General features: G+C 41.9%; 1 protein-coding gene across 2 annotated transcripts in view; it reads left to right on the top strand.

The window, feature by feature from the left end:
* Nucleotides 1–2,072: 2,072 nt before the first annotated feature.
* Nucleotides 2,073–13,617, top strand: part of LOC149781445 (cathepsin L-like) — a 78,583-nt gene continuing 67,038 nt past the window's right edge. For both annotated transcript variants that reach the window (XM_089935523.1, XM_089935524.1), the window contains exon 1: nucleotides 2,073–2,217. The gene's annotated coding sequence lies outside the window, so the exon portion shown is untranslated. The remainder of the gene's footprint in view (nucleotides 2,218–13,617) is intronic.

Raw genomic sequence — 13,617 nt, 5'->3', positions numbered from 1 at the left:
TAATACCGCTACGAAATGCAGAGTCAAAGGTTACAATACTTTTTGCTTGCTAGAACTCGGGAGGTCGATTAAGCCACATACATACTCTTTCCATTCTTTATAGACTATTGCTCTCGAGCGAGCTATATCCTTTAGGTGTCTTCAAGTGATCCAAAATGGTCCTCGTTAATGATGAGTTTAATCTGCAGTAGATAAGCCCCATAGACTGGGACAGTAACATGACTATATCAAAATAAATGGTAGATATCCACCTGTAGCGTTCTGAGTCACGCCCACTGCAACATTTTTAACCGTCATAGATATATTCTAAATGAGCTGGAAAAGAACACGGTTTTTCATAGATTCCATATTGAAGAATCTAAACTAAAATGCAATACGTATTTCAAAGATTCATTTTGGCATATGGTAGAATCTAAACTAAAATGCAATACGTATTGTTTTAATCTGGATATTTTTTCACTGTTCAATGGTTGAAATCAAGTACTTGATTATTCAGCACTCCATCGCCATCTTTGAACGTATATGATTTACCATCCTTATATTTTACGTAACAGTGGATGAAAAATTTGGGGAATCGATACATTTAATCAGTTCATACTTTGCCTTGACTTTATTTACTGCCCATTCATGACGGCTATTGATCGAGGATTCTTTTCTTTCTTTCTACGATAGATGTATTTTACTTCTTTCTTTCCAAGATAAATCTTGTATACATGCCCAAAGTAGAAAGACATTACCGTGACACCTTTTTACGGCATCTTCAATCCTACCATCATGCAAATCCTCCTGTCTTGTTTCACATCCGCATCAGTAATCTGTAATCCTTTTGTAATGGAAATTATGTAAGGACTCAAGGTACTAATTAAATTTCCATAATAAACCTATCTAAACAACATGCTATTAAAAATTCAGTAACGTCAGCTTCCTGAGAGCTCATGATCAAACCTATATATATTCTCTGGACCTACATGTTTTTGAAATATGTGCCTTAAAATTCTGCACCAAAGAGTCAGGTGCAAAACTAAATAATCAGTGTTCCAAACCCAAGACTGTTAAAGGTCTGAAATTCCATCAATTAAACAATGTCTGTTTTTTTTTTTCAATTACAATTGTGACAAGTTCTCAAAAGATTCTTTTTACTAAAACATAACTTTCATTATCAACCAATCCTGGCCAGCCAAAGCCATATATACTCTATTTTTATCTGCACCCATTTCTAGACTGGTTCCCATTTTCCATACAATTAGTACCGTGATCCTTAAGAGATAGCCTTTACTATCCGATATCAGAAATGATTTACACTTGCATGCTAAATCAATGGGGACAACATTACAGTATCAAATCGTTTGCAATTTACTTATAGTAACGTCAAAATCAATAAAATATTTTGGGCATGCATATAAAAAACGAATCAGAGCAGAAGTGGGTAATTCGTTACATCTCATCCTCCCAGCAAAAAACGCACGTGTGTGTTGCTTAGTTTTACTAAAATGACACATTCGCTAATTTTGTAAACAACAAGCAGTGTTCACTATGACTGATCGCAAAGACTTACTAAGTGGACTATAGAAACCAGTGAGTGATATGTGGATGAAAAGAAAAGGCGAGAACATGATCTTTCAAAATAGTTCATGTACGATTAATAACATCCGTCGAAATACGTAAAAATGGCACAACATTTTCTCGCCGGCATCAGTCTAATGAGTTACAACATTCACTTCGGATTCCAGCTATTGTAAATACTGCTCTGTTCACGCTACTGATGTCAACGCTATTAACATCAATCTCTTTCTCATTTATTGGTTCATTGTATCCTGTAAAAAATAAACACAGCGATTTTAGTGTGGTTTCTTCCCTAATGCAATGTATGGAGTTTTGAAATATCCCAACATTCAAGTCTAGAATGCTTTCGGTCTAGATTTAGAACACCTGCATTGTTTAGAAAACATGTCAGAGTTTAATTGCAGAAAAGTGGATAGGAATTTTTATATCGGGTCTCTTTTCTTCGCCGTTCTCAAACACTACTAGTATAACTCGTTCACAGGTTTATGAGTACAACCTGCTACAGGGTGACGCTGCTTTTCGTCTAATACGCAAGTATGCGGCTTTAGAAGATAACCCAATTTTCGGAGTACTAAATAGACAAAGAAGGTTTGGAGAGAGCTGTTTAAACGGATCGATAGAGGAAGGGTGAAACTTTGACATCTGCTTTAACAGGTCAGTCAAAATCATGAAATGCATCTGATGCGAGCCGCTCGCTCTTAGTTTACGTTTTCTGCAGAGCTGCAATGTTTACCTGTCAGGGGTGACATTGTTTGCGCCTCACGGTCAGTAATCACCCTAAAAAATATGGTACGCAGTTAACTAGTTATTACTGTAACATTTTAGTTTGGTTTACGATAATTTGAGAATCACATGCTTGTTTTTTTTTTTTGGTTTGTTTTTTGTTTTAATTTTAAATTTATACTTGTGCTTCTTGCGAAATTTTGTCAGTGTGAGCTACTGTCTATACATGTAGGTGTGTTCAAGCAAGTCATACCTGTACAAAAGTATGGTATTTGGGGGCGGATTCATGTAGCTGAGATGGAGGATCTTTCAAAACACAAAGACGGTATTAACGAAGAAACAAAAAGAGTTGACATGGAGTTACTAAAATCGAAAATGTTAAACCTGAGACGAAGGACAAGGAATTTAGTAATTTGAAAATAGAGAATACCAGACTGAAAAAGCAATCAAACAGCAACATGCATGACCAATTACAATGAATAATATAGTACAAATAGGAACATTTGTTTACTAGGTATGGTAGGGAAATGAAAGGAAGAAGACCTGCTGAGAGAATTTTCAGATGAGGTAAACGCATGCACATTGCTCCTTGCAACGCCTGGGGACTTGATACTGCGGGATTTTAAAACTGTTGTGACCGCTCCAAGATGTATAAAATTGATCCGTTCCAGAGTGAAACATGGGCTTAGTTAAGGGTATAGTTGTTAACATTTAAATATTGTACATTCAGGACAGTTATGTACTTTTTGTTTTCTTCTTTCGCTTCAGTGAGTTTGGTAGTTTTGGGTTTTGGCTGAACTGGAGAATCGTGCATGCCAGGATATAGATGCATATCACGCGCACATTTACAACGTGCCCAAGTCGATAATATACGTCTGTTTGCTATTTTTAAATTATGCAAAAATAAAGCAGGTCTGCAGTGTTTTGTTATTTCAAATTCAGATTAGATATGAGCGCAGTTTTGTTCCGCGAAGAAATTTCAGCAGACTATGTAGTTCTCTCAGCAAATTTGTGTTCAAAATATCGTCGTGTAGCAAGGGTGAGCTGTTACCACCACCACCTGCCACCTCTAAAAATTCAAGTGTTTTACTGTCTACGTGCTGTATGATATGTACTGTATAATGTGTACTGTGTAATATGTACTGCAAGTAGTGAATGGGGACACTTTACGTATAATGGGAATTAGCATTAAAAACACCCTTGGGACACTTTACGTATAATGGAAATTTAACATGGAGAAAAATCGTGGGACACTTTATGTACAAGGGGAATTAACATGGGAATAAATCGTGGGATACTATACGTACAAGGGGAATTTAACATGGGAATAAATCGTGGGATACTATACGTACAAGGGAAATTTAACATGGGATTTTTTTTTTTTAAAAAGTTTTTTTTAAATTTAAATTTAAATTTAAATTTAAAAAAGGGGTAGGCAATTCAAAGACTATCTCTTTTCGAGAAATATGGCTGGCCCTGAAAAGGGCCTTTGGGTTTTATGTTAATGTATTCATTAACATAAATGGCACCGCATTGGTCTTCTTCTTGTCCTTAGGCTGCGTCTTACTGTTGGTCCGTACATCAGCACTCTTTTCAGGCATCCTTGTCTTTCGACGTAGATCCTACGTATCCACAGGCTGGTGTTTGTCCTGTGGACAACGGTCCACTTCGATCGGACATACATGAGCAAGTCTGTCCGAAACATCATGGAAGACACAAGGGTGGATGACTCAACTGTAGTCCACATCTTGAAGCGACGAGAACAGGTGAATCAATGCATTGAACGGCGCTTATTTATAGGCGGAGGAAGGATTGAAACGGATTGAGTTCATTCACCAATCCGAACACGCGTTACAGAATTCAGTCAGCCCGCATCCAATCCGAAGAGAGCAGTCTGTGACGTCACGTAGTCAATATAGATTCGCTAGCGCTTGTGTGCAGTCAATCTATGCGACAGTGATTCAACATGACGGAAACTCAGAAAACGATCCAGTGGGGTGCACCAGCAGGGGAGACTGCCCAAGGGAACCCGGACTTACTTTCAGAAGAGGTGAATTGGGATTTTGTGGATTTTCTCTCCTCGCAAGAATTTGTTCCGGAACCTTCGTTACTTTCTTCATTACCGCAAGTGGAGAATTTTAGACAGAGACAGAAAGAAGAATTGGAGAAATTTATACAACGACAAAAGGAAGCGGAACAGGCTTTTCTCCTACAGCAACAGCAACAAGAAGAAGAAGAGGTAAGAAAAAAACAACAGCAAGAAGAAGTAGCAGCAAAGAAACAAGAGGGTGAAAATCAAACGGTCACGGTACTGTTGGACATTTTAGCGGAGTTAAGAAGTCTGAAACAAATGTATCAGACTTCTTTATCACGACCGAAGAGAATACGACCTTCCCGAGCTAAACACGTCAACCCTGTGACTAAGCCTACCGTACCACCCTTAGTGATTTCAACCCAATCATTATCATCATCATCAACATTACGCAGTCCAGAAGTAGGCCTTGGCCGTGGCAAAGGCTTAAGGCAGTTAAAATTGATTGCTTAAACTCACCCCTACACCATGAAGAAAAAAGGCCCTTTTCAGGGCCACCCACATATCTCGAAAAGAAATACAATTTCAATTTGCCAATAACTCAAAAAAAAACTCACCCATGTTACCCTTATAGTACGTGTCTGTGTATGAGTGCGTGAGTGTAGCTTCTTATTTTAAAATCACAACTCAAAGACACTTACCTTATATCATTCATTTATTCTTTTCTCCATTTTTTTTACAATCCAATTCACAATTTATAACACAACACTTTAATAAGGAAAAGTTCATTAATTTCTTCTTTTCTCCTTGTTTAGTCTCTCTGTTTTTTGAATTTCTTCACCGTCACACTCTTTTCCTCTTCTTCTTCTTCCTCCTCGCTTTCTTCCCTTCTTCTTTTTTTCTCCTGTTTCTTTTTCTTCACCTGTCTTCTTTCTTCCTCAGAAGAATCCCTCTCTTCCTCCGAAGAATCCCTCTCTTCTTCTGAAGAATTCCTCTTTTCTTCTGACTCCTCTTGTTTCTTTTTTGGGCAATCTGGAGACCAATGTCCTTTTTCTTTACAATAATAACAGGTATCTTGACTTTTGTCTTTTTTATCCCCTGTTTTTTTTCTTTTTTGACGGTCGGGACACTCTGAAGACCAATGTCCTTTCTTCTGACAGATATAGCAAGTATCTTGACTTTTATCTCTAAAGGAAGGAGAGTAGTCCGTAGGCTGGTCTGAAGAGAATTTTCTAATGACCCCTCGCAAAGCTCTGACGAAACGTTCCATCTGGTCAGTCTCTTCCATCGTTGTGCTCGGCTTGAGAGTGAAATGAATAGTGAAAGGACAAGACACACACCCTTTTATATACGCTGGTCTGCTATGACTATAAAGTAGTTTATGGTGTTTGAACTTGAGTCATTTGACTTTTTGCTTTCAAGATGAAACGATCCCATTCATTCGAGAAGAAAGAAGAAAGTAAGAGGCAGAAACGTGATCTATCGCCTCGTACCAGGGCTGAAATCTTGGCACAAATTCATGCCAGTGATTTTGAAGAGGACATGAGTGAACCAGAATCCGAACCCTCTAAACCAAGTTCACCACCCTTTGTCAACCCTGAAAAGTACTATTCCATTCGAGAGACGGAAAAGCGCTCCTCTAGAAAATTTAGAACCACGGCTTACAAATACACGGTGAAGTTTAAAGATTTCAAGGCTGAAGTGCCGTTAGAGAAAGCAGAAGTGTTCATCACTGAGGTGTGGGATTCTTTGCTCACTGCACTCAAGCGACAATGTCAACCCAAAGAAGACGATCGTTTGAGACTTTCCATACAACACGACGGTTTGAAATCCCCTGTTTGGATCGAGTTTAGCACCCCTGCAGAATTAACTGCTTCCAAAGTCATGGACAAGATTCAACACGTACAACAATCTAATGATCAGTTTGACATCACCGATGGTAAAGCCACACTGGACATGACCCACGTCTCTCCTCCTCAAGGGACTGGACGCAAAAAGATGTTATTGGTGGACGACCTTCGCAACACCAAAAAGAGTCTCGTCCGAATTAACAACTCTCATGACCAGATGTGTTTAGCCCGTGCCATCGTGGTGGGACGAACCTATGCCGACAAGAACGACACGGTAGAATGGAAAAGAACCTGGAACACTATTCAACGTTCCCATCTAGCCAAACAACGAAACGAAGCAGAACTCCTGTTACAACAAACCGGACTGTCCAAAGACACACTCTGTGGCATTCCTGAGATGCAAAAATTGCAAGATACCCTAGCTCCACGCTACACCTTGAAAGTGCACCCTCAAGAAGTGCGCGGATCTCTGTTGTTTCGAGGCCAAGACTTTAAGGACGGAAAATACATTCATCTTTATCATCACGATGAACATTTCGATACCATTACCAGTATCACCGGATTCCTGAAATACGGTTATTACTGTGAGAAATGTGACCATGGTTATAACAATCGAGAGCAACACAAGCATTGTGGATCGAAATGCACAGGATGTTTGGCCTCTTCACCCTGTCTGAGCGAAGAACCAGTGCCTTGTTCCACTTGTCTGCGCACGTTTGTTAGCCCTGCCTGTTACCAACAACATCTGAAGACGCAAGGTTCACAGCAGAAATGTGCTTGTCAACTCCTGAGATTGTGCCCTACGTGTGGACAAGGCATACGTACCAATAGTACCAAGGCACACGTATGTTCAGGAAAAAAGAAATGTCACATTTGTCATCACATCGTGGACTTGAACCACCAATGCTACGTGCAAAAATACCAACCCCAACCAGAGAAAGAGGATGGTCACAAGAAGAAAAGCAATTTCATCTTTTTCGATTTCGAATGCATGCAAGAGACTGGCATTCACATTCCTAATTTCTGCGTGGCTCATCGAGCGTGCGAGAAGTGCATTCAAGAACCTATCTTCAGTCATTGCCCTCACTGCAGCAAGATTCCCGGAGGGCGTGAAAAAATCTTTCGGGGACCGAACACGTTAGCCGATTTTGCCCAATGGGTCTTAGACCCCGTCGACAAGACATGGAGCCAAGAGGACATCGAACGTTACGGAGATTGTCATCGTCATGCCACGGTGATGGCTCACAATTTCTCCGGATACGATGGACAGTTTCTTTTGAGGTACTATACGGAACAAGGCACCGAGCGTCCTAAAGTGACTTTGAACGGAGCCAAAATCATTTTCATGCAAGTGGGACAAGTGCAGTTTAAAGATTCGATGAGTTACTTGGCCATGCCTTTGAGTCGAATGCCTAAAACGTTTGGAATGACAGAAATGGCTAAAGGGTACTTTCCACACTTTTTCAATACGAAAGCCAATCAACACGCCGTTCTACCCCATTTGCCCGAGGCTCACTATTACGACCCCGACAACATGCGTACCGAACAACGAGAAGCTTTCTACGCTTGGTACCAGGCTCACGCCTCGGACCCTTTCGACTTTCAGGAAGAAATGTTAAAGTATTGTCGTTCCGACGTGGACATTTTACGGCGTTGCTGTGGAAAATTTCGAGAACTGTTCATGGAACACGGAGGGGTCGATCCTTTGAAAGAAGCTTGCACCATTGCCAAAGCGTGTTCCTTAGTGTATCGACAACGATTCATGCCTGAAAAGACCGTGGCTGTCATCAGTCCTCAAACGACCCACTTTGTCAAACGTCAATACTCGGTCAAAGCCCTACGCTGGTTACATTACTTGTGCGACAAGGAAGACAAGTGGATTCAGCATGCCCGCAACGGAGGAGGCGAAAAGACCATCGGAACGTATTCGGTCGATGGCTGGGACTTAGAAAACCCCAAGATCGTGTACGAGTTTAACGGTTGCTTATTTCACGGATGTCCCGTCTGTTACCCTGACCGTGGCACTAAAAATCAGTTTTTGCAACGAACCATGGAAGACTTGTACCAGGACACTTGTCAGCGACGCCTAAAGTTAGAACAGCAAGGATACCAAGTGGTGGAAATGTGGGAACACGAGTACGATCACCGTATGAAAACCGATCCCGAGTTTAAACGCCTCGTGGAAAGTTACCAGTTCATGGACCCGCTGAACCCGAGGGATAGTTTGTACGGAGGAAGGACCAATGCCACCTGTTTGCTGTACCAAGCCGACGAAGAGAAAGGAGAAGAAATCAAATACTTGGACGTGTGTTCGCTGTATCCCTACGTGTGCAAATATTGTCGCTTTCCTGTAGGGCACCCACAATTGCTGACGGAACACATCGACCTGAAAAATATTCGACAATACGAAGGCTTGATCAAGTGCAAAGTTTTGCCTCCCACGAACCTCTACCATCCCGTCTTACCTCACCATTGTCAAGGCAAACTGATGTTTCCCTTGTGCCGTACTTGTGCCGAAACGTGCAACCAAGACCAACCTTGTCAGCACAGCCAGGAAGAACGGGCCTTGACGGGAACCTGGGTCAGCGTAGAATTGTTCAAAGCTCTGGACATGGGATACCAACTGTTAGAAGTGTACGAAATTTGCCACTTTCCCAAGACACAACAATACTGCAAGGGTGATCCCAGTCAGAAAGGCATTTTCGCCGACTACGTGGATGCCTTTTTGAAACTGAAACAAGAAGCCAGCGGCTATCCTTCCTGGTGTCACACTCCCGAAGACCAAATACAATTCAAAGAGAAATACTACGAACAAGAAGGCATCACTTTAGACCACATCGAGAAAAACGAAGGCAGGCGATCGTTTGCCAAAGTGATGTTAAATTGCTTGTGGGGTAAAATGGCACAACGACCGTGTTTACCCAAGACGGAATATTTGACAGAACCTTCCCGCTACTTCCAGATGATTCACGACAAAACCAAATACATGAAACACGTGGACGTCGTTCGAGAGAATTTGATCTTGGTCAATTACGAAGAAGATCTGGACTTTGTGCAAGACGACCCTTTTGGAAATGTCATCATTGCGGCTTACGTGACAGCCCATGCTCGCTTAAAATTGTACGAAGCTTTAGAACTGTTAGAAGAACGCGTCCTGTACTTTGACACGGACAGTTGCATTTACATCCATCACCCGATTCAACATCACCCTAACATCGAAGGAGACCGTTTAGGAGCCTGGACAGACGAGCATCCCGACGACAAGATTCTAAGTTTCGTCAGTGGCGGTCCCAAAAATTACGGCTACGAATACCGTGACAAACAAGGAGAAGTGCACACGACGTGCAAAGTGAAAGGACTGACTCTGAATTATCGTACCAGTCGAGTGGTCAACTTTGGGGTATTGAAAGAAGCCTTGCAATCGGGAGAGGATGGAAACTTTAAAGTGACCACTCACCAACCAAACAAGATTGTACGTTTACCCACTCACCACATCGTCAGTCGACCCTTGGAAAAAGTCTATCAAATCGTGTACCAGAAGCGAGTGAGACTTCCCAATCATTTCACCTTACCGTACGGTCACGTCGGTATTGGTCTGTATATAAAAAAGGAACCCTAGGCAAGATCTGTAGTTCATTGTGACTACCAAGACCGAGCGAACAAGATGAATACTTTGAAAGAGACATCGTTCCAGTTTGGGGATTGTAAAAAAGTTGTATCTTCCTCTAGTGTGACTAATATTGGATGGATAAGACCCATGCATTGCGACGGAAAATGTCCGGAAGGAAACTGCGATTGTCCATGTGGTTACCATTGTAATTGCGTAACGGAGTTTGCAGACGAGTGCGATTGTGAGCCTTGCGATGGGACCGATGCTGTACCTTGTGACCTGAGCGATGCCGTAAAGCATCATGGGAACTTTAGTACCCCTACCCCTGTCATGGAAAGTGATGCTGTGCGTGTCAAACCTGTGGGATGCGAAAGCGATGCTGCTCGTCCTCTTGGACATTTTACTGGGTTTCGTTTTAAAGGGGAATGTCGACCTTCACGTTTACCTCCCTACGGATGTCATCCAGCCCTGAGCAAACTCCTACCCATTTCACTCAACCCTCATCGAAACGAACCTGTGAAAAACGAATATTCGTTTCCTGTGCGTTTGTCGGAATACTGCGACTTTGAAAATCGTCTTCAATCGTTCAAAGGAAAATGGCCAAAGTATCTGGGAGGACCGACCCCCGAAGAATTAGCCAGAGCCGGATTTTTCTACTTGGGCGAAGGAGATAAAGTCAAGTGCTTCAGTTGCGGTGTGTCACTTCACCACTGGGAACCGCAAGATTCGGCCTACGTAGAACATGCTCGATGGTCACCGAATTGTCATTACTTACCTTTAGTGGGACCGAGACATTGAAGTAACTTCTTACCATAATCATCTGTTCATGGATACTTTACAAGAGAACATTCGTGCTTTGCCTGTGGAGTTGAGAGAACGCATTTACCGAGAGCTGGTCAAAATACAAGTGAAACGTAAAGAACAATTGCATCCGATACGTCACCGGTGTTTGAACCACTGGTACCTGAAGGCTATACAAGGACTGATTCAATTGAAAGTGTTCCATTGGACAGACATTGATCAACGACCTTCTGGTTATAAAAAGGAATGGTTTGGTATTGACGATTCTATCTACTACATTGTAAACGTATTGCATCGAATTCCAGAGGAAGAGTTAACGAATTACCAACATCTTTCACACAATGTCAACTTGGTGAAAGAGGAAACTTCTGAACGAATTGTAATGTGTAGATTAGCGACTCAACGATTTAAATTCGACACTGAAGTGAAACCATGTTTGTGCAAAGAGTACATTTCTTGTGTCAGACCAAAGAGGATTTAGTATGACCTATTCATGGATACTTTACAAGAGAACATTCGTGCTTTGCCTGTGGAGTTGAGAGAACGCATTTACCGAGAGCTGGTCAAAATACAAGTGAAACGTAAACTCAAAGTGATTCATCCGTTTTTAAATTATGCTCTGTTCCAAAGTACAAGAAGACTGATTATGAGTGGATATTACATTAGGCACAAAGTTAAAGGAGGCTATTGGCTACCACCCAACGATTCCAAAAACAGTGTATATACTTATGGATACTTTACAAGAGTACATTTTGGGCTTGCCTGTGGAGTTGAGAGAACGCATTTACCGAGAGCTGGTGAAAATACAAGTGAAACGTAAAGAACAATTGCATCCGATACGTCACCAGATCTTTAACCACTGGTACTTGAATGGTATAAGAGAACTGATTCGTCAGAAATTCTTTCAATGGTCAGACATTGTTCAACACTTTGAGGTCGCTAATGATCGACATGTTCATGATTATGGTTACTTCGAGATTCACCTACAGCAATACATTGAGGAAGACAAGTTAAAGGATTACCAACATATTTTACGTGGAATCTACTTAGAGGAAGAGGAAACACCTAAACGAACTCTGACGTTTCGGTTACAGTATGCAAGATTTAGATTCCCTACTGGAGAACGAAAATCTCTGGCTAGAAAGTACGTCTATTGCATCCGAAAAAAAGAGAATATAAAAACAGGCTGCCATGCCACGGTTTATGTCACATGTCATCCAACAGATTCCGTGGAAGGAACTCAATGACCATATTCAAACCGTGGATCATTACCATCAATTATTACAAGAACTGTATCCATTCAATTTTGGACGACAAGTGGTGTGTGTCTTAGTGACTTGTTTTCTGGGATTTCGTTTACCAGCCGATTCTTTGTGGACTCTTTACGATCAGTACTTACCACCTCCATGGCCTTAAATGGTCACGAAAAACTCCTTTTGCTCAAAGCCTTGCGTTTTCATCTGGATACTTCTCGACCTCAACAGGAAAAAAAGATTCGTCAACTTTTAGCGACCCAAGACGTGTATGACGATGTGTGTGTAGCTTGTGACTTACACCCTCATTGGACAGATGTTCGTGATTGGAAAAAGGGGGGTTTTGAGGCTTGGACCCAAGAAGTGGCCCAGTATGCACAAGAGTTGTTCAAGGAAAAAAGTTACTTTTCAACCCGTGTTAGTGACGGTGCCAGAAGAACCCGTCACCGAGAACAACCACTCGCTTCAGGACAGGACTGTCATGGACATGCCTGAAAGGTCATTCCGGGAGGACACTTGTGTGACAATACCTCATGTAGAGACTGTAAGAACATTACACACTGTCCCTAGGACATCTTGGTTAACCAAAACATGTTGTACAGACACTTGTTTATATTCCACTTTGATCGCTTTGCTGTGTTTTATATTCCTGTACATCACTATTTGGGTTGTATGTATTTTTGTCTTTCGTGTTCATATTTGAAACATTCAATAAACGTGTTCTGAAAAAGTATATAAACTCTTGTCTTGTTTGTTTTTTCGTGTCACAAGTGACATTTCTCATACCATGGCTACCTCTGCTGTCTCTGCTCCCTCTTCCTCTACTGTCAAAGTCATCGACGAACACTTAGATCGTGCCAGTTGGGAGGCTTTGTATCTTCGCCATCCCTTTAACATGCTCATTGCTGGACCTAGCGGTTCAGGCAAAACCGAATTCGTCAAACGTTTGATCGAACATAAACATCATTTGATCGATCGGCCCCCTCAACGGATCGTGTGGTGTTACAAAGAGTGGCAATCGGCGTACAGCCTCTTGCGAGAAAGTCAAGGCGATTCCATCGTGTTTGTGGAAGGCATTCCTAAAGAAGACGATGGCATCGTCTCTGACTCCCGTCTAACCCATTTGGTCATTTTCGACGACATGTTAGGAGAAGACGAAGAAGAAATTAAACTGTGGTTCACGCGCAAAGGGCATCACCGTAATGCCAGTGTCGTTTACATCACCCAAAATTTGTTTCAACAAAGTAAAGCCCATCGCACCATCAGTCTCAATGCGCATTACGTGGTCTTGTTTAAAAGCCCTCGAGATAAATCGCAAGTGCAAGTCTTAGCCAAACAGTTAGGAACGCCTTGGCTGACTCAGGCGTACGACGATGCCACTCAAACTCCACACGCCTATTTACTCGTCGATTTGAAACCTACGACCCCCGAGGATTTGCGATTTCGTACCCACTTGTTTCACCACTGGTGCCAAGACGGAGGGCCTGTCCTGTACACGTCTCCGTCCTCGACTTCATTTCACTCCTCCCATGAAAAAAATCTATAAAAACCTCAGACCCTTTTTCGTCTGTCTCACACAGTGTGAACATGACGTCCCTTCAGTCGCATCTTCCCGTCAAATTGATTCGTGCCTTGTATGGCATCAGTCGAGAAAAAGATCCACAAACACGAGCTCGTGTCTTAGAAGCTAGTCTCAAAGAAGTCTTACGATGGTTCACGGTGACGGCACGTCAAATACTCCAAGGAATCATTCAGATTCCTCATCAAACCCAACGCTTTTTCGAT

This window comes from Sinohyriopsis cumingii, chromosome 15, assembly GCF_028554795.1.
Source record: "Sinohyriopsis cumingii isolate HCF-2022 chromosome 15, ASM2855479v2, whole genome shotgun sequence".
Lineage (NCBI taxonomy): Eukaryota > Metazoa > Mollusca > Bivalvia > Unionida > Unionidae > Sinohyriopsis > Sinohyriopsis cumingii.
This window is presented reverse-complemented; position numbering and strand designations above follow the sequence as displayed.